Source organism: Nerophis ophidion, linkage group LG10 (genome assembly GCF_033978795.1).
Source record: "Nerophis ophidion isolate RoL-2023_Sa linkage group LG10, RoL_Noph_v1.0, whole genome shotgun sequence".
Lineage (NCBI taxonomy): Eukaryota > Metazoa > Chordata > Actinopteri > Syngnathiformes > Syngnathidae > Nerophis > Nerophis ophidion.
In genome coordinates this window covers 32090540-32113539 of record NC_084620.1, presented here as the reverse complement: position 1 = coordinate 32113539, position 23000 = coordinate 32090540, and the positions used below count along the sequence as shown (strand labels likewise).

Here is a 23000-nt window from a genome sequence, read left to right as displayed (position 1 = left end):
AGAAGCTGTAATTTCTTCTTGAGAGTCATCAGTCGTAGGCCTTCACAGGACAAAGACGAGGAAATTAGTTTACTGGAGTGGCAGGCTCCTTTTCAGAGACGTTTCCTTGTAAAAGTGATGTTTACATTTTGGAAATGAAGACCAGACCGACAAAGCAGACATCCATACTGTAAGCACATTAAAGTCAGCAGTCATAACGAGTACCCAGCGCTATGGTAAAAAGCTCTTCTCCATGTGACCTCATTTTGTTCTTCGTGTGGTTTATCGACCCAATTCTAGCAAAAAAAAAAAGAGGGACAGATGCACAAAGTCAACACAAAAGGAGAAAGTGCCATCAGCAAAAGCGGCAAATACAGAAATAGTTGTCCTTCATGTGTGTGAAAATGACCCCCCTAGTGGCTGAGATGTGTCAAGGACTGACCTTGAGGTTGTGGACGCTGTGCTTTGGGACCGACTAGGAACCAATTACCAGCCAGGCACTGAAAATAAAACCTCCACAATGACATAAAGGACAGACATGGCTATTTTTTATTGAAAATATCCATGTGAAACTTTTTCAACAAGAAAGCAACACTGTTTACATGGAGTGGTATTTGGGCTTACGAGTGACCCAGATCACAAGTTTTATAGGATACACGCTTTTTTCTCGGTTAATTCTTAAGTTGCAAGAAAAACATTTCGGTATACGAGCTTTTAATCTTTTTGTAAGCGTAGCGCCAGCCAAGGACGTAAAAATGTTTTCTAAAACAGCAGAAATGTATCAATGCAAATCACAAAAATTAGAGGCAGTTTGGGCCGAGTCTGTTTTGAGTGCTGCTTGAGTACTTGTTTCCTCACCAAATGTCACGAGCAGCAAATGGCATCGAAATAGGCGACCGTTTGATTAACGTTAATACCAACTGAATTCGATTGGTGCCTATAAAAGTACAGAAATCAGTGCCCATCCCTACTTGAAATACAATCGCTGGAAATATGTTTCAATTCCATTGTAATAGACCGGGGATCAGTAAACCTCGGCTCTAGAGCCACATGCGGCTCATTAACGGCGCCCTGTAGGCTCCATGGAGATTTTTCATAAAATGTATGGTAATGGTGAAACAATGGGGTAAAAAATATGTTTTTTGTTGTAATATGATTTCTGTAGGAGGACAAGCACGACACAAACCTTCGGAATTGTTAGAAAGCCCACAGTTTAATATTTTTGTGTTCATGCGTCACTGATGCAAGTATTTGGCGAGCGCCGTTTTGTCCCATTTATTTCAGTTGTGTGGACTGTGACTCAGCTTGTTTACATGTATAACGCCGACGTGTTTTATGCCACTCCTAGTCTTGTTTTGTCCACCAAACATTTTATGCTGTGCGTGAATGCACAGATGTGAGCTTTGTTGATGTTATTGACTTGGAGTGCTAATCAGGTATATTTGGTCACTGCATGACTGCAAGCTAATTTATGCTAAATGCTATTTAGGCGAGCTGTATGTACATATTGCATCATTATGCCTCATTTGTAGCTATATTTCATTTCCGTTACTTATGTCCTGTGAATTTAGTTTATTTTTAAATGTTTCATGACACAGTATCTGTATGTAATATTGGCTATATTTGTGATAGTTGTTTGTGTGCCATGTTGTTACTGAACAAAGCAAACTTTACCCATCTTGCAAAGATTGTAATAAATCCATTAGAAGAAGACGGTCTGTCGTTTCCTTAAACTTAGACACACACATTTGTACCTTTGGTCATTCTAAGACAGTCATTTCCAGGAGTTATCTCACACTTTGAAAAGTTTTACTAATGTTTTCCAATACTGTAAAAATGTGTAGAATAAATATTAAATTTCAACATTTAGGGCAACAAAGATTTGAGTCAGCCTGTGACAATCATTTTGATAGTAGGCTAATATAAAGGGCTGCCTTCATTGTAACACTTTTATACAGCTTGTAAGTTTTTGCAGCTCCAGCCCGATTACTTTTTTGTATTTGTGGTCCAATATTTTGGGTTGCTGACCCCCTGTAAAAGACCATTAGCTTATTTTCAAATTAAATTTTTACTCACATTTTAAACTATTTGTTTTTAAAATTGAAAGCAGGCCGCTTAAAATCTTGAAGACTCGGAGGCCGCAGGTTTCCCTCCCCTACCTTTATATAGAGCAGCGGTCCCCAAACTACGGCCCTCGGGCCAGATCAGGCCTACCAGCATCCAAAATGCGGCCTGCGAGAAGTCCCAAGTTTAAAAAAAAAGATATATTATATATATATATATATTTTTAAAAAAAATATTTAAATATAATTTTCATAAAATCTGTCCTTTCTAATCAATTATCTACCACTTGTTACTCTTGGTGTCTCCTAGCCACTCGGGCAAATCATAGTTTAAAAATGCATTTTCCCAACGATAACGAGACATCATCGCGCTCAGAATATATATAATATATACATAGCCCGGCCACATTTTTTTAACCCAATGCAGCCCCTGACTCAAAAAGTTTGGGGACCCCTGATATAGGCTATATATGGCCTGCTAGACCATAACAAACATGTTTAGAGACGTGAGCAGAGGTCTGAGTGTGCTGGATCACCTTTAATGAACCACATTGTGCACTAGCATGACTAGAGTAGTTTTGAACAATACGTGACGCAGGGGCATTCAAGAAAGAGTAAGCAGTGTGTATCAATCATCTATTTGTAGCGAGGTAACAAACACTCGACTGGAGTGGGTTTTCAGCACGGGAGCTCCAGGGCAAATAAAGGAAACGTGGTCACCTCTTGAATAGGAGGCGACGTACCGCAAAAAGGTATCCACCATGAAATTAGAACGCTGACAAATGCATCTTCAAAAATGTATGGCGCTGTCTCCGTTTACAGCCATGCATTTGACATGAGGAGCTAAGTGGGGGGCACTATATTGTCCATTGACAGGCCACTTGCTGGTGTGTTGACAGCAGTGGAGCAGGACTAATCCTTCGCTGTTAGCAGCTCATTCTTGTTTATCAGCAACCTTTTTGTTGTGAGACAAGACGGAAAGTACCTTTTTGAATTATGCAGTCTTTTTAATTAGTAGGATACGGTCAAATGTCGTTTTAAGGTTAACTGCACTTTTTGGGAATGTTGCCTATCATTCACAATCTCTCTGCGGGACAAAAACACGTTTTACTCTCGTTTAGCTTGTATATAAACGCCAGCAGGAGTCAGCTAACAAAAAAGGTATGGAGGTTCGATCTATTCCACCTATAAAGCGCTCTAAAAAAAAAAAAAATCCAAAAACCTGCATTGTTTTAAATACATTCATGGTCAAAAGTTCATACACTTGTAAATAACATGTCATGGCTGTCTTGAGTTTCCAATCATTTCTACAACTCTTATTTTTTTGTGACAGAGTGATTGGAGCACATACTTGTTAGTCACAAAAAATATTCATGAAGCTTGGTTCTTTTGTGAATTTATTATGGGTCTACTGAAAATGTGACCAAATCCCGACTTAAACGTGTAGACAATGCACCAATTTTGTCAAGAGGAGTGGTGAAAAATTCTACCAGAAGCCTGTGGATCGCTACCAAAAGCGCCTTATTACAGTGAAACTTGCCAAGGGACATGTAAGCAAATGTTAACATTGCTGTATGTATACTTTTGACCCAGCAGATTTGGTCACATTTTCAGTAGGCCCATAATAAATTCATAAAAGTTGAGTTAAAGTACCAATGATTGTCGCGCGCACACACACACACACACACACACACACACACACACACACACAAAATTATCTGCATTTGACCCATCACCCTTGATCACCACCTGAGAGATGAGGGGAGCAGTGAGCAGCAGCGGTGGCCGTGCTTGGGAATCATCAAATCACCAAACTTCATGAATGTTTTTTTGTGACAAACAAGAATGTGCTCCAATCACAAAACAATAGGAGTTGTAGAAATTGTTGGAAACTCAAGACAGCCATGACATTATGTTCTTTAAAAGTGTATGTACACTTTTGACCACGACTGTGCATACTGTATGTATGTAATGTATCATAAGGCACATCCATAACATGTAATATTTACACATTTTGGTCATTTTAAGATACAGCTGTGCATTAATTTCCTCAGAGTGCATCACAACATTCATGATTCCCTTCAACAAAATACAACATTTACTAATCATGGCAGACTTCATGAGAGCCTATGACAACTACTTTGGGACAAACGATGACACAGAACCGTTTATTTATGAGCCTGAATATACAAAAGATGAGCTACACGTTTTAAAAGCTGAGTGATAAGCTGATCCAGCTGGTAGTGAAACATTTCGCAGGATGTAGTGCTAAACAAAAAAAATCTAACTACAAAATATAATAAAACAGCCACATTTACGGTCCAATGTTTGCTGTCAAGACTTAGGTTTTCTGTTCAGATGATTAATTATATTCCTCACTTCCACAAACAAGCATCTTTTCATGTGTTCTTTGTGATGTCTCCGGGGCTAAACTGAATGTTAAAGTTGACAAACTTCTTAGCTTAGAGCCACAACCTTCTACTATAAAAAGTGTGAGGCAAGATTTATAATCTAGAATTAACTTTTACCAACTTAAGATGCAATGAAGCAGCTCAGTATATCAATAGCTGCATAAACAAGTTACACCTCTGTCATCAAGGCGCCACCAAAAGTAGTTCCTAGCACTTAACAATGTTGCTAATACTTGGTTGATTTGCAGGTGATGAGATGCTTGCGCTGCCAGTGAGTGTTTATTCTGTCTATAAAGCCCTTAATAAAACATCCAAACTGCGACGACGGGTCTCATAGTGATGCGGGGTTTGTTCGCCTAGGATGCAGACGGACTTCAGACACAGCGTGCAGGTAGGATATGGTTTGTCAATAAATCAGGCGGGAACAAACAAAAATGTGCTCAAAAGCACGGAAGGCAAAAATTAAGGGGGCTACCGTGGGCGCTACCAAACAAAAGAGCCTAGCGTAGAAGCTGGTATATCAATAGCAGGAATTGATACTGTCGTAAACTGTTGCATAAAGCAAATTAGAAAGCCAGACTGACTGACCGGAAAAGGCAGGATTAAATAGTGCTCTGGTTAGTGCTCAGGAAACAGGTGAGCGCCTAGAACACCAATCAGAGACAGGTGAAGACAATAAGCACCCATGGAAAAAGAAAATAAACCCAGGGGTACACAAAAACAGGAACTGAGTGAGTCCAAAAACCAAACAGAACATGATTCGGGCAGCGGATCCTTACACGAACCTCTCCAATAAGGCTGTATGTACAAACTTTAAGTATATATGTCATGTAGTAACAGGCATATTTATAACAACATTTAATATTTACATAGTTTGCTCATTTTAAGAATACACATTTTTCAAAAAATCATCACGGCATTCGCTTTTTTAAATCACTGATTAGTACTCACTGTCAGTGTTGTTGGTAGTACTACCTACTCAGTGTCCTAGTGGACCCCGGCCGAATCATACCAAAGACTATAAAAATGGGACCCATACCTCCCTGCTTGGCACTCAGCATCAAGGGTTGGAATTTGGGGTTGAATCACCAAAAATTATTCCTGTGTGCGGCACTGCTGCTGCCCACTGCTCCCCTTACCTTCAGGGGGTGAACAAGGGGATGAGTCAAATGCAGAGCACAAATTTCACCACACCTAGTGCTTGTGTGACAATCATTGGTACTTTAAATTAACTTAGGAGTGTAAAAGTCTTACTAAGAGCGTTATTTGTCTACTAACGAGTAATCTAATTATTGTTCCCATTGTTGCAACGCCGTTGCTATGAATGTGAAGAGGCACTTTACTACAGTTTGGTTGAACAACAAAGTGTCAATCGGCTGAAAAAGCTCATGGCTGTCAGCACTCTGAGTCCGGACACACAGAAACCCCTCTCCTCAGCCCTCAGGAAACCAGCGTGGACGAAAATGTGGACAAACGAAATCCAATCATATTTAATTTAATCTTGTAGATGGGTAGGACACGTTTGCAATATATTCAATCGCAGTTCTTTAATAGCGTCAAATGGGGCGGCACAGCTCGGTTGGTAGAGTGGCCCTGTCAGCAACTTGAGGGTTGCAGGTTCGATTCCCGCTTGTGCCATCCTAGTTACTGCCGTTGTGTCCTTGGGCAAGACACTTTACCCACCTGCTCCCAGTGCCACCCACACTGGTTTAAATGTAACTTAGATATTGGGTGTCACTCTGTAAAGCGCTTTGAGTCACTTGAGAAAAGCGCTATATAAATATAATTCAATTCAATTCAATTCAAAAAATGTGAGAGACTGGTGGGGGTTAGCGTCAAAGCAGAGCCAAAAAAATGCTTCTTACTCAGATGAGGAAGTTGATATTCCACCAAAACAAAAATGTATGAGTGTTCCACATCATATGTGAACACTTGAGGGAAAGTGAAGAACACACATTTTAGTTGATGCCACCAGCAGGCGGGCCATCAATCGTGACAGCTACACAACGCACATTTATGAACAAATGATGAAGGTATGCATCGTAAACACACACACACACACACACACACACACACACACACACACACACACACTGGAGGCGCACCATATCACTTTAGTTTCTATGTGTATGTAAGTGGATAATACACAAATTGAAGCATGATGCAGCTGACCTGACGATAAACTAGTTTAAGAAGAATGTTTTTGTATTATTCATAAGACTCTTGTACTTTTCAGTTTGTTAACTATTGGCTATTGTGTGTGAAGTCCTATTTAAGGTTGATTTAATTTAAGAATTATGCCATCAAGTGAAGATAAGCCTTGTGATGGTTGATAAAATGTGAATGAAGGATAAAGCTGACAAAGTGCAGTCCACTTCTCCAGGTTGGAGGTGGACACATACTGTAGCTAACGACCACATTCAATGAAGAAGGCAGCATTTTTACGACTGTGTTAGCATAGAAAATAGATGGAACAAGTGTTGCCCCCTTCCCATTTCTGACTGCCCCCCCATATACTGTATGCCTGCCTAAAACCCACCATGTTGCCATAACAAAATACCCAATATTTATACACAAATGCAATTTATTGTTAGAATGTCATCCAGGAAGGTTTTTAAAAGTTTTACTTGAATACATGTCATTTATTTGCCTAAAATGGGGTTATAGTTTTATCTAAAGTTCTTTCAGCCTGTATTTTGGTATACAGGTGAAGATAATTGCACTTCTTTAAAAAGGCCAAATGCTATTTTGTGTCTTTGTACTTTGAATTTTTAATATTGTTTCTTTGAGGAATATTTAATACATTTTATTTCTATGCATGTCGTATGGCACACTGCAATCTATTGAGTTCAGATAAATACCAAATGTTGTAAAATACGGTATATAGTGTTTTTATTCTTCCATCAGTTCATATAAATATCTGAGATTAAGGCTGTTATCTAACGTAGCAGCGTATTCAATAAATACATTAAAAACCAAATTTGCCAAGTAGTTACTCTTACAATGACGTGAGTTACTAACTCAATTACTTTTTGGGGGAACTAAATTTGTAACTATAACTAAGTACATTTTAAAAAAGGTAAGATTACTGCAGACTTCATGAGAGCCAACCAACATAATAAAACATCACTTACTGTAAAATGTCTGCTGTTATTCGAAGGCTGATTTACATGGACATTATATCTCGGACCTCATCCAAATTTACACTCCTGTGCGCGTTCTGAGTTTCGGGAGCCAGCTTCAGCTCGTGGTGCCTGAAACCAGATTTAAAACCAAGGGAGACAAGGCCTTCTCTGTGATCGGCCCTAAGCTCTGGAACACTCTGCCCCTCCATGTTAGAACCGCTCCCACAGTGGAGTGTTTACGTCTTAAGACCCACTTTTATTCTTAGGCTTTTAACACTGTTGTGTGGTCCTCTTTTTTTTTTTTAATTTTGATTTCTATTTATTGTTTTTACCCTTTAAAAATTGTTTTTTAAATCATGTTCATTTTTTATATTGTTTTTTTTTTTTATTCAGTCATTGGTGGCGCTAAGGATAATATTTGAATATTGTTGTGCAGCCCTTTAGAAACATGTTTAAATGTGCTATACAAATAAAGTGGATTGAATTGGATAATATTGTTATGTTCCCATTTAGATGAATGACTCAATCCTTGCAAGGAAAAGGGGAGTGGAATCAAGTGGGTATTTTTCCTGGGTCTAAATTGGCTGTCAAAGTTGAATACGTAGTATGACTTTATCCTTCCACTATCCAGCTGTGAGGGATGAATTATGATCTACGATGAACTTCAACGAGCAAGGAAATGAGGAATCAGTTCACCAGCAATATTGCTACACAAGTTTGTGATCACGGTGTTGCTATAAATAATGTCTGCGTTAGCCCTTATAGATGGTAAATGGGTTATACTTGTAGACCGTTTTTCTACCTTTAAAAAAGGTGCTTTAAAAGTTCTTTGACAATATTTTCACATTCACCCATTCACACACTGATGGCGGGAGCTGCCTTGCAAGGGCCTAACTACAACCCATCAGGACCAAGGGAGAAGTGTCTGGCTCAAGGACACAACGGACATGACGAGGATGGCGGAAGACGGGAATCAAACCAGGAAGCCTCAAAGTTGCCGGCACGGGCGCTCTAACAACTAAACCATGCTGGTTGGTATAATAACACAAGGTTAATATTCATTTCCCAAAATGAGTATTGTTGGCCCTTTTTAGATAGTTATTTACTGGGTTATATAGGCGGAATAGAGGAGCTACCAATGGCTGTTTTAAGCGGACTTTCATTTAAGAGTTGGAATGTATGAAAAAGAAATACATCTGTCTCTTCATAATGATTGTGAACTATAGGCACTTTTTTTTTTAAAGCGCAGTATCCCTTTAAATAAAAACAAACGTCAGCTTGTATTTATTCCGACCATAAAACTAAGTAAATATCAAAAAAGCGCCAACAATACTCCATTTACACTTCATAACCTGGATATAAATCAACTATTAGCAATATTGGTATTATAAGCGCTAACGTTATGGACCTACATTTAGCTGCGCATCGATCAGAGGGATAACTTCTTTCCGTAAAGAATTTGGTTTGTCTTTCAGCTGTCTTGACACATAATTTGACCTTGAGAAGGCAGCAACGGTGTTACATATGCGGGACAGACCGCTTGCCACACGATCAGTTTCTAAATGCAAGTTGTGGCCAAAACAGAGAATTCAAAGGTGGTCAGCAAATGCTATGCTGCTTTTCGTAGCATTATCTGTTGTGATACCAGACATGTTGGCCCTATTGAAACCCCAGGAGTCTTTGACAATATCTTCTAAGGTAACAGTGTCAAACGTGCGGGCCTGACCTGCCCCGCGGACCGTACTTTTGTATGGCCCGCGGACTGAGCCGAAATTGTTTAATGAAACAAACAGCTGATTTAGATGTGTCCACTAGATGTCGCAATAACAATTTGTATATTTGTAGATGCTACATATGTAAAAAAAAAAAAAAAACACGATACTGAACAAGGAAAATTAAACTACATAACACTAATTTGGTTGATATTTTTTTTTATTTTCATAGCTTGAAAATTAACACCAATGAGTTGACTGATGAACATTATCACAAATTATTCAGAAAGTATAAATAACAACAAATAAAGATAGGATACTATTAACGGCAATACGTAAGTGTAAAAAAGCCCCAACATTATGATTTGTACATTTTCAGAATGTACTTGTTCTATTTTTAAACAATAAAGACAATCTGAAGTTGTCTTTATTTTTAAGTTATTGTGCCGTGATTTTACCAGTCGGACCCACTTGGGAGTAGATTTTTCTCCATGTGGCCCCTGATCTAAAATGAGTTTCACACCCCTGTTCTAAGTCGTCCTCCAGAGTGTTAGCCGTGTGGTTAGACTGCAGTGCAGACCATCCTCTGCACCAGAAATGCATTTTCCAGGATTTTGTGATGAACTACAGTGTTACGGACATGTATGAGCTTACCAACCATCAAGTTTAGAGGTCAGTGGTACAGGAAAATAATGGCTTTTTTGTCAGCTGTGCGCTGATGATAGACCTTGAGGGGAGGCCATGTTGTTTGTCCAGTTGTAAAATGTGTCTGAACTCAGCGTTCAACTGTAAATATTGACACTTGATCCATACAGATGTACTCAGCAACTGCTCTGTAAAGCCTCTTTAGCATCTTTGGAATCCTTTAAGTATTTTGCATGCTGCTTAAAACAGGGGCGGAACAGAAAGCATGAAATGCACCAGGTGGGTTAAATAAGTATAGAGAATGAAGTAAAATAATAATAAATTGAGGCACTTATTTTAAAAATAATTTAAAAAATGGTTACATGCACCAATTTTTCCCCTGCAGAAATGGCCGCCTTGTGTGTTTCAACTCACAAAACAGGCCCATAAATTAATACATTACAGCAGCAGTCCCGTGACAACATGCCAGCAAACCTCCTAGTGGTTAACAGCATTTCCACCATACACAAGTTGCAGTGCCCTGAAACAAGATTAATGTGGAAGAGTTGTTTCATCATTTTCCCACAACTTAAATCACGTCAGCCACTAAACCTCCCCCACTCCTCTGGATGTGACCACAGGTCACATACACATCACCACAGAGATGCGCTCTTGCACATCATGAAATTTAAAGCATCAAAGCAGGATATTTGAAACAGATATTTTCCTCTGAAATGGAACATCACATTTGTCAAGGTCAATTTTTTAAAGCTTCACAGAAGGAAAAGGTAAATTACTGTGACATATTCACAGTTGATTTATTATTTATGTAGTGTAAAATAAGTAATATTCCTGGTGAAGAGAGACCCATCAATCATTCATCTTCTACCGCTTACCCCTCTCGGAGTCGCGGGGGTGCTGGAGCCTATCCCAGCTGCACTCGGGTGGAAGGCATAGTACACTCTGGACAAGTCACCACCGGGCCAACACAGATAAACATACAACCATTAACACTCACATTCACACACTAGGGACCATTTAGTGTTGCCATTGAACAGATCCCTAGGTGCATTTCTTTGGAGGTCGGTGGAAGCTGAGGTATCCAGAGAGGACCTTGAGGCTGGGAATTTATTTCAGCTTCTTCTTTCTGTGATGCTTAAGAACTAACCACTCTGGCCAGTACACCCCCCCAAAGCTTAACTTATGCAGAGAATACATGAAAAGGTACAAGTCAACATGGACAACACGGAATGTGCTTTGCTGGCCTCTTGTGGTTAAAATAGGAAGTGCAATCAGTCAAAGAACTGTTGGTTGGAACCAGAACCGGATGTAGGCATAGTCCAGAAGATGCTATGCCCCATTGCCCAGAAGATGCTATGCCCCATTGCCTTGAATCTTCACCCCATCCCCCAATAAAAATAATAATAAAATATGCGGTCGTGATGACACAAAGCTGAGCTGTATTTTACGCGACTCTTATGTTCAGTCATCTTACACTCACCCATAGTAATCAAGGGATGCACTTTGCCCCGTTTTTATTAACATGAATAAAATATGATCAATAGAGTCTCTCACCTGGTGAAACTCATTGCGGCTGGACTTAACTGGCATCTGTCTGCTCTGCCTTGTCTGCTGTCACTTCCGCAGCGTGGCGACAGCTAGCTAGCTACAATTGCCTAGCTCTGGTAATCTGACTCCAAATGTGACTTTTTATCACAATGACAGTTCTTCTTGAAAATACAAAAAATAACAAAAAAACAAATAAAAAAAACAATTGGGAAGCTTCGCAAATTTTTTTTGTGGGAAATACATGTGGCTATCATGTCAATGAGGTACATGCTAACTTCGTAAGATTAAGTGTCATTGAGCAACTTTGTACTCTTGTTAGTGTAATATTGTTCTCAAAACATTGGTTGTGTATGAAACATAGGGTTACAAACTCTCCGAAAAAAAAAGGGATACCTTGCAAGGCTGGTCAAACCAATTATTTTTGCCTTTTTATTATTTGTGCTAACAGAATTTTATATCTGCAAAAGTTAAATGGAGGCAACTGGATTCTTACTTGTTGAAGACATTTCAGAAGAGTCCAGTTGCATTGATACACCTTTGTGGATTATATGACTGATGATCTATACATACACATATTTGTAATACTATTTGACTCCAACCAGAATTTCAACAGATGCACAGGTTTTGGAGTAATACAAATAAATGTCAAAACAATTAATTGTTTTATACACGTTTGGCAAAGTAAAATTAACTAAAACATTTTTTTTCTAAAATAAAAAATACTTTTTTTCTAACTTGCCATAATAAAAAAAAAAAAACGTGTTAGACATTTGTAGTGCTTATCATTAAAAATAATACATTCAGTGTATTTATTTTTTATTTTTAACAAAACAGGTTTCTTCAGCACGGATGTAATTGTTTTTATTCTATTAAATATGAATTGATATAAAATATTTAATAGAAGCATAACGTACGAATTGAACATTTCTAAAAATACTAAAGGTAGAAGCAAACAATATTTGACCCTTTGGTCAAATATAGTTGGAGAGCTTCAGTGTCTGACAAAGCTAACAAACCGTGCCACACCGTACTGTCTGTCTTCACGTAAGTACTTAAATGTCAGCCAATTCACAATGCTTGAGGTTTTTTAAAACGTCTTAAAATGTGCAACCTATTGTAAATGACGTGAATATTACTTAGGAGATTACTATGACTGTTTACTTTTGGGCTTCACGGTGGCAGAGGGGTTAGTGCGTCTGCCTCACAATACGAAGGTCTTGCAGTCCTGGGTTCAAATCCAGGCTCGGGATCTTTCTGTGTGGAGTTTGCATGTTCTCCCCGTGAATGCGTGGGTTCCCTCCGGGTACTCCGGCTTCCTCCCACTTCCAAAGACATGCACCTGGGGATAGGTTGATTGGCAACACTAAATTGGCCCTAGTGTGTGAATGTGAGTGTGAATGTTGTCTGTCTATCTGTGTTGGCCCTGCGATGAGGTGGCGACTTGTCCAGGGTGTACCCCGCCTTCCGCCCGATTGTAGCTGAGATAGGCGCCAGCGCCCCCCGCGACCCCGAAAGGGAATAAGCGGTAGAAAATGGATGGATGGATGGATGTTTACTTTTGCTCTAAATAGCTTCTCTCTTACTTCAACGTATACATCTCCTTGAACCTTACATGCAGTTTGACTAATCAAAGTGTGCAAACCTTTTACAATCAAACATAAAATCCAACCTTTTTAGGTACAGCTATAGAAACTTATTGTAGACCTCTAAACTTGACTTAAGCCACTCTTGGTATTCATAAAGCACAATCCTTTTACTTTACGTCTTCCTAATAACCTTAGAATATTCTCTGCCTGTTATTTGAGAGTGGTGATGTCAATGGCGTTGTTTCAAACTGCAGTAACATCACTCACTGAGCTGCCGAGATTTTTGTCGTGTTCTATGAGCTCTCGCTGTTGCGGGGGTGGTAGAGAACATCGTCATTAATCACATCTACAACCAAATAACATCTTATACATAAGAATCAATATTTATCACAAAACAGTGATGGGCAAGCTACTTGAAAAATGTTGTACACTGAGCTACAAGTTAATTAAAAAGTTGCTACGCTACAGGAGAAGCTATCCCTAGAGAATTGCAGTAAACTACACGGCAAAAGTTGCCTGCTACATCTAAAAGCATTAATATTTATGTACCCACGTGTATAATATCAATGTTAATGTAACAGAGTGTACAAGCATTTGTACAATGGTACAAATGACCCAATAAGGGTCCATTACTATTAACAACCTCTAGAGGTCCCCACACCCCACTGTATGTATTTATTTAGTATGCCTTTTATCAGCCCACCCCTAAAAAGGTTATTCATTTTCTCTACCTACAGTAAAAAAAAAAAAACAAAAAAAAAACCTCCATATCTTCACAAACAAAAAAAAACAATGACTTGTGTTGTTTGGAAACAGTTTGGTAATGGTTATGTGCAGTAAAACTTTCCATGAAATCAATTCACCTTAATGTGTGTTCCTAAATTTGGGTTGGACGTCTTCGGTGAAGAGAGCAGTTGTGATTTTGGTTTACAGCGTAAACAAAAAACAAACAAATTATGCAGTTGTACTTTGTTGACCTTCAAGGCTAAATCCAGGAGGCTTAACAATGAGGGTGTTTCATGCCAAACAAATGTGTGTTTTGATCTGTAATGTAAGGACCACAACAATTTTGTAAAAGACAGGCTTCAGTCATAATTGTACACTTAAGACCCATAACTTTGGTTTGAACGAATGCACGATGTGGGGCGGTATAGCTCGGTTGGTAGAGTGGCCGTGCCAGCAACTTGAGGGTTGCAGGTTCGATTCCCGCTTCTGCCATCCTAGTCACTGCCGTTGTGTCCTTGGGCAAGACACTTTACCCACCTGCTCCCAGTGCCACCCACACTGGGTTAAATGTAATTTAGATATTGGGTTTCACTATGTAAAGCGCTTTGAGTCACTAGAGAAAAGCGCTATATAAATATAATTCACTTCACTTCACACTAATCCGGTTGCATCTTAACTTCAAATGGATTAGTTTCAGACAACTGACTCTTAAGGTATAATCAACAACTAAAGTCATGTTTTGGAAGCTGCATCAGATTAAAGATGTGCACATCATGGTGCAAAGTTGAGGATGCGGTAAAAACTTTGGGATGTAATTATTTTCAATTTTAGCAGTGTGTGTGTGTGTGTGTGTGGACGAGAGTTCGACTTCCAACGTAGAACGTAGAAACAGACACACTAATTAAAAATTGCAGTCCATGCATTTCCTATTTTAACAAAAATGGCCGAGTGAGTATCATGTTGGCTGCACAGTCAGGAGATTAAGGGTTTAAATCTGTTTCCATCAACCCAGCCAATTACTCCAGGGAAGTTCCCATTATCATATTTTGATTAAAAACAAAATCGAGGAAATTGATGTAATCCTTTCACAGTGCAAATGATGCTTTGCAGTCTAAGCACATTACTTAACAGACTGTTAGTGTACTCACACCATATAAATTTGCCGTTTACCAAGCAAAAATTTCAAATGCCAAAAAGGTAGTTGTAAAGGAAAAAAGGTATGTACAGTGTGTCTAAAGTATTCACAGCACTGAACTTTTTCCACATTTTGTTATGTTATAGCCTTATTCCAAAATGGAATAAGTTAAATGTCCTCAAAATTCTACAAATACCCCAATGACAAAATTTAAAAACACTTTTTGTAGAGCTTTTTGCAAATGTATAAGAAATCCCAACCTTTGCTCAATACTTTGTTGATACACCTTTGGCAGCAATTACAGCCATAAGTTGTTTTCAATAGGATGTAGCAAGCTTGGCAGATCTATCTTTGGGCAGTTTTGCCACCTCCACTTTGCAGCACCCCAAGCTCCATCAGGTAGCAAGGGAAGCGTCGCCGCACAGCCATGTTCAGATCTCTCCAGAGATGTTCAAATCTGATTTAAGTCTGGGCTCTGGTTCAAATCAATCAAAGATTATTTATACAGTCCTAAATCACAAGTGTCTCAAAAGGGCTGCAGAAGCCACAACGGTTGGGCCACTTAAGGATATCTACAGAGTTGTCCTGAAGCAATTTCTGTGATCTGTTGGCTGTGTGCTAAGGTTTGTTGTCCAGCTGAAAGATGAACAGTCGCCCAAGTCTGAGTTCAAGAGCACTTTGGAGCAGGTTTTCATCCAGAGTGCCAATATAGGAGCTCCTCTATTTCCCTCATAAAATTCAATAACCAGCAGTATTCCATTTACCTTTCGTGATTTGAATATTAACCAAGTATTCTGTTCTGGCCTGTGATGAGGTGGCGACTTGTCCAGGGTGTACGCCACCTTCCACCCGAATGCAGCTGGGATAGGCTACAGCACCCCCTGTGATTCCGTAAGGGACAAGTGGTAAAAAAAAAAAAATGGACGGATGGATAGTCATTTTGTTATAAGCACTAACTACTTAAAGCGGGGTCATGATCACTACTGTGTGTCCTTACGTTTACACCTTCGAGAGGTCTGCTGCTTCCTCACTTTCTGTAAGTCTCGATCATAAATAATGTATCTCACAGGGACAGAAGAAATTTGAGTAGGTATTACGACATTTTCGGATCCATTTAGGATCCGAAAATGGCCAAAACACTAAGACACTTGGTCCCACCTCCCCACCCCGTTTTTGTGAGGATTATGAGACATTCTGGGGTGGAGGGGGTGATTGTGGGCGGAGCACTGCAGCAAAGTTTTCTGATCTGCTATGAAACACTAAGAGCCCCCACCCAAAGAATTAGCAAATAATACCTCCCACCCCAATTGTGGCCAAAACGCTTATGACAGGATGCAAGAAAATCAGAACCTATCCTGTAAGACACAGGTCATTTAAATGTGTTAAATAGGCTGGGGCTAATATTTACCCTATCAAAACTTCAATATACATGTTATTCATAGCAAAATGCACAAAAACCAATCAACTCAAACCATCATTTGTTTTTACACAGATTTCTAGGATCAACACCTGAAAAAACTCTTTCTAGAAGATAACAATCGAAGACTGTATAATAGGGAAATAGGCAACACTAAATTGATTGTCGGGTTGTGTCATAAGGTGTGAGTGGAGCTCGGCAACAAAGTTTGATGATTAACAAGTTTTCGGAGACCCTGCTTCAGACAGCAGGAGGTATCAGACCCTGCAGCTGATCGTACCTTTTGGTTTTGGGGCAGCCCATGCGAGGATGCGGCGCACGAAGCAGAAGTTGAGGATTTTCTTTGAGAAGCATTTGCGAAAAGGCTGCACATTCCTTTGGCACTGGTTCTCTTTGGTACACATAACATTCACCATGGTAATGACCAAATGTGGCACCGACCCAAGCTATACAATGACATTTCTTTTTTTTTTTTTTTTTAAACCTCAGGAAATTCTTCAAACTAAATATAAAGACACTTTTCTATAAGAATTGTCTTTCAAAGAATTTGCTTACCTTGCAGGCTTTAAAAAATATACGATTTACCGCACACCCGACTCGCAAAGTGATCCAGAGCCCAGCAACAAAGTGTGAAAAGGTAGAAGGAGGAAAACAAGGAGGGAGGAAGGGAGATGAGAGTGAGGAAACAAGAGCGACAACTAGAGGTCTGCTAAAGGTGGTAAAACACCACTAGAGGGAATTAGCACTCCCAAAGTGTTGGCTTCTATTACTTATTTTTAAATAAGTATTTTGTTTTAAGTGTATTTAAGTTAATGCACCAGCAGCTTGTGGCATTGAATGATCCTTAAGACAAACCATATTGTTGCTGTATTACACAAATAATTCTTGCATTGTCATGATGAACATTAAAGCATGGGAATAGATACTATATATAAGAGGTGTGCTTCGGTTTCTATTCCCTTCTGCAAAAACACTAGTGTTGGCGTTAACGCACATTGTGTGTCTTTACGCATAGAAATCAGAAAGGATGTGCAATTCTGGAAGCCCGCAGATTTTATCGATTATCGCTTTCCACCAGTGTTTTGTTTTGTTTATATTTGCCGGGTCAAATTTCTTTACTCGTTTATTGCGTTTTTAAAAAAAATCGGTCGTAAATTTTGATTCGCCAAAAGTTTTATCAATCACAAATACTGCCTCAGTTTGCACACGGACAACTTTACTGCGAGGGGCTGTCAAAACAAAGAGTTCATGGTAAACACTAAAGGTGAGTGTGAAGTCAACCTTTTTAACTTCATCCTGTGCCATTCCTCATCGTTCAAATATGGAGACAGGCTGGCTGTTAGCTTCAAGATAACCAGCACCCGATCAGGCTCTTCCACCCCAAAAACATTTTGCAGGTCAACAAACGGGGCAAATATTTGCCTTTTGAAGTGTTAATGTTCGAGGAGTGTTCAAAAGGAGTCTATTGGAGAAGTGGTTGACAAGTTAGCAAGTGTCGCTCGCATTGCAGACATCACCATCATTGTTTACTGAAGCAGAGATGCTGACTGTGCGTTATGACAAACGCGCATTCATAGCCTGGCTCTGCTTTTTAAAATCGATAGACTTATCAGATTTAATAAAAATTTTTATAATCTATAGCAGGGGTGTCAAAAGCGTGGCCAGGAGGCCATTTGTGGCCCACAGCACATTCTAAAAATACTATTAGAATAAACAAAAACATAAAAGTGGAATAAAAAAAAGCTTAGAGGTGAATTTTAATTTAGAAAAAGTTGCAATGTTGAATAAAACAAAGGTGTTTTTTTTTATTATTTAAAACGGTCATTGCTCAAAATATAATATTGAATCAAAATCAATGTTTTTATGAATTAACGTGTCCAAGGCTTTGATTACTTCACATCAAATATTCCATTTTGAAAAATAAATGTAGAAAATGTTGCATATTTTGTGTTTGTCCTTAGAAAAACAGTTTCCTTTGACAAAAAGGCCAGAAAACAAAACAAAAAAAAAATATATATATTTTTTTTTAAACTTAGAATTGACGGATAGATCTGAAGTTGATGTAGAGTCTACAGCAGGGGTGTCAAACTCATTTTAGATGGAAGGCCACATGGACAAAAATCTACTCCCAAGTGGGCCGGACTGGCAAAATCACAGCACAATAACTTAAAAACAAAGACAACTTCAGATTGTTTTATTTGTTTGAAAATACAACAAGCACATTCTGAAAATGTACAAATCATAATTTTGTCGGGGTTATTTACACTTACATGTTGCGGTTAATTCTACGCTCTCTTTTTTTTGTCGTTATTTATCCTTTCTGAATAATGTATATGATAATATTGTATTTATGGTGCAATTGCCGTTTTGGCGTCATATGCTATGTTATTTGTTTAGATCGGGGGTGTCAAACTCATTTTAGGTCGGGGGCCACATGGAGAAAAATCTACTCTCAGTGGACCGGACTGGTAAAATCACGGCACGGTAACTTAAAAATAAAGACAACTTCAGATTGTTTCCTTTGTTTAAAAATAGAATAAGCACATTCTGAAAATGTACAAATCATAATGTTTTTTTTTTTTTTTTACACTTACATGTTTGTGTTATATTTTTATTTGTTGTTATTCATACTTTCTGAATAAATTATGTGATAATGTTTATCAGTCAACTCATTTGTGTTCATTTTCAATTTATCAAAACAAGAAATATCAAAATCTAATTACAGCAGGCCCTGCGATGAGGTGGCGACTTATCCAGGGTGTACGCCGTCTTCCGCCCTATTGTAGCTGAGATAAGCACCAGCAAGCCCCCGCTACCCCAAAGGGAATAAGTGGTAGCAAATGGATGGATGGATAATTACCGCAAGTTATTGATGTACTTTGCTCATTTTCCACGACTAGTGCACTAACATAATGTGGTTTATTTTTTCAACATATGTAGCATCTACAAAGATACAAAAATATTACTATTGCGACATCCAGTGGACACATTTAAAACAGCAGTTTCTTTCATTAAAAAATGTCGACCAATTGTTATACTCATCCCGCGGGCCGTATAAAACTGTTTGCGGGCCTGATCCGGCCCGCGGGATGTACCCTTGACACCCCTGGTCTACAGATTTAAGCGTTACATAATACATGTATGCTGTGGCACACAATTATAATTTGACGGAAGCAAAAATGTTACACTTTTATACTGAAATAGAAAGACCTACAACTTATTAAACTAAAAATATGGACAAAAATACCGGCAGAGTTAAAGTTTAGATCCATGAAGGAAAGAAAACTGTTAATTGTTTATAACTGAATACATTTACATATGCATAAAAATGTGTTTTCTTTTGTATTATTCTGTTAATGAATTAAGTAACGTGTATGACAATCTTTTTCCAAAACACAATGCAGAATGCGAGTTAAAAGGATAATGCATACATTTATGATTTGCTTTCAAAACGGTTACAAAAAAGTGGGACCTCAAAAATGTACTGTGGGACCCCATTTTTATGACTTGACTCACAAACTGAAGGAAAATATTCCACACACAGTTTCAAGGACATAATTGACACAATAGATAGAAATCCCAACTCACTGTTCTTCACGAAAGGTACACGAGGAAATAGTCATGAAAAACTGCAAATCCAAGACTTCAAATCAATTGTAACGCGATTGATATGTAAACAATAATAAAGGTTATTGCAGAGATCTCAGGACCATTAATGTGTATCAGTAAGCCATCATTTAAAAAAAAATAGGCAAAATAGCTTAAGTTTTACCAATTTATAAGACTGGAAACAAAAACCAATTTACAAACTATAGACCGTGTCTTCACTTACACCATTTTTATAAATCTTTGAGAAACTGTTCAAGAACAGATTAGAGAGTTTCATAAACAGAATACTCACTGAGAATCTTTATTGACTCAGCTAATCGATGGCATTAATTGAAATAGAGGGAAAACATTTAAATTACCAATGCAATAGATGGTAAACAATGTGCAGTAGCAGTGTTTATTGATCTAACTAAAGCTTTTGACACATTTAATTACAATATTTTTAATAAAAAAATTAGAACGTTACAGCATTAGAGGGTTGGTCTTAAACTGGATTAGAAGCTACTTAACCAACATGAAGCAATACGTGAAGCTAGATGAACACACGTTACAAAATATATCACTAAATATATTCTGTGGGGTACTGCAGGCAGTGTTGGGTTAGTTACTGAAAACCAGTACCTAGTTAAGAGTTACTAGTTATTTTATTACAAAAGTAACTCTGTTACTAACTGTTATTTACACCAAAAAGTTATGTGTTACTGTGAAAAGTAACTGGTTACTTCTTTTAAAGCTCCCATTAATGCCCTTTTAGCCTTCAGTACTGTTATTGCACTGGAGAGTAATACAATCTGTGGATCAACTTAAATGCATTTGCATCACTGAACTCTGCTAAGCAATTAGAAAAATACATAGTTGAATATAGAGAACATACAAACCCTTTATTTATTGAATCCAAAATATTAAAATTTCACGATATAGTGAATTTGCAAACAGCTACAATTTGGTACAAAGCAAACTATAACCTGCTACCCAAGAATGTACAACAATTATTCTCGACAAAAGGAGAAATATAACAGAGAAAAGTTTTATTTAAAACATTTGTATGCACATACAACACTTAAAACCTTTGGTATATCAGTATGTGGAATTAAATGATGGAATGGATTAAGAAATCAAACAATGTACTAATATGATCCATTTTAGGAAACTGTTCAAACACAAATTTACTGATAATCTGAAATCTGATAATTTCACTGATAATCTTTTTGAAATAAAACTTGATTATTATTGGAGTATATTGTGAATAAATTAAGAACACGACGTGAACCAAAGTGTTAACAATTGCTCTGTAAAAGAAAATGGGTAGAATTAAATAAGTTTTGCTTCTTCCTACTCCTTTTCGAACATACTGAAAACTGGAAATTATTATATAATTGTATGCATGTTTAAAACACTCAACTCGAAAAAATAAATGTTATTTTTTTAATGGTACTTTTACCACATATAGAAGATGATTGAACATAAATTAACGTCTAGTTTTTACAGGACATGACAAATAAGGCACTTTTAAAAAGAACAATACCCTTACACGTATTAAACTAGGTCTAAAAATAGCAAATCAGTCCTACCTGAAGACGAGACAACAGCGTCCACGCGGGCAGAGATGGTGTCCACTCTCCTTCTGTCCATTTTTAGAAGGAAACACGTTTCAAAAGAAGTAAGACTTGAACTTGAAGTTGATAGTGACTTGCAGGTCCAGATGACTCTCGTTGATTTGAGGCATTGACGGATAGCGATAGCATATGCGCATGCGCGATAACCTGACGTCAATCAAGGCTAATTCAGGGGCGGGGCCAAAGGTGTAAACAATAAGGGTAAAGCCGGAAGAAGGCGGGATCTAATGCAAACACCGCTTAATTTAAGGCCCGGTGTAAAGTTTGCAAACAGCACTTTAAGTCTTTATTTTTGTTAACATGCCATCATGTAAAGCAGGGGTCACCAACGCGTTGCCCGCGGGCACCAGGTAGCCCGTAAGGACCAGATGAGTCGCCCGTTGGCCTGTTCTAAAAATAGCTCAAATAGCAGCACTTACCAGTGAGCTGCCTCTGTTTTTAAAATTGTATTCATTTACTACCAAGTTGGTCTCGCTTTGCTCGACATTTTTAATTCTAAGAGAGACAAAACTCAAATAGAATTTGAAAATCCAAGAAAATATTTTAAAGACTTGGTCTTCACTTGTTCAAATAAATTCATTTATCTTTTTACTTTGCTTCTAATAACTTTCAGAAAGACAATTTTAAAGAAAAAATACAACCTTAAAAATAATTTTAGGGTTTTTAAACACATATACCTTTTTACCTTTTAAATTCCTTCCTCTTCTTTCCTGACAATTTAAATCAATGTTCAAGTAAATTTATTGTTTTTATTGTAAAGAATATTAAATACATTTTAATTTAATTCTTCATTTTGGCTTCTGTTTTTTCAACGAAGAATATTTGTAAAATATTTATTCAAACTTGTTATGATTAAAATTAAAATAAAATATTCTGGCAAATCTAGAACATCTTTAGAATCAAATTTAAATCTTATTTCAAAGTCTTTTGAATTTATTTTAAAATTTTTGTTCTGGAAAATCTCGAAGAAATAATGATTTGTCTTTGTTAGAATTATAGCTTGGTCCAATTTGTTATGTATTCTAACAAAGTGCAAATTGGATTTTAACCTATTTAAAACATGTCATCAAAATTCTAAAATTAATCTTAACCAGGAAAAATTACTAATGATGTTCCATAAATAATTGTTTTAATTTTTTCAAAAAGATTTGAATTAACCAGTTTTTCTCTTCTTTTTTTCGGGCGAATTTTGAATTTTAAAGTGTCGAAATTGAAGATGAACTATGTTTCAAAATAGAATTTTAATTTTTTTCCTGTTTTCTCCTCTTTTAAACCGTTCAATTAAGTGTTTTTTTTTCATCATTTATTCTCTACAAAAAACCTTCTGTAAAAGGAAAAAAAAATGTACGACGGAATGACAGACAGAAATACCCATTTAAAAAAAATAAAATATATATATATATATTTTTTTAAAAAAAGGGTATTTAT

The 23000-nt window shown here is 37.6% G+C and overlaps 1 long non-coding RNA gene across 1 annotated transcript; it reads right to left on the bottom strand.

Annotated features, from left to right (window-relative positions):
- Positions 1–144: 144 nt before the first annotated feature.
- Positions 145–22200, bottom strand: LOC133560700 (uncharacterized). Its single transcript, XR_009808505.1, has 3 exons — positions 21528–22200; positions 422–479; positions 145–275 (listed from the first exon to the last, which is right to left on the bottom strand). It is a non-coding gene; the product is annotated as an uncharacterized LOC133560700 (long non-coding RNA).
- Between the last annotated feature and the right edge of the window lie 800 nt (positions 22201–23000).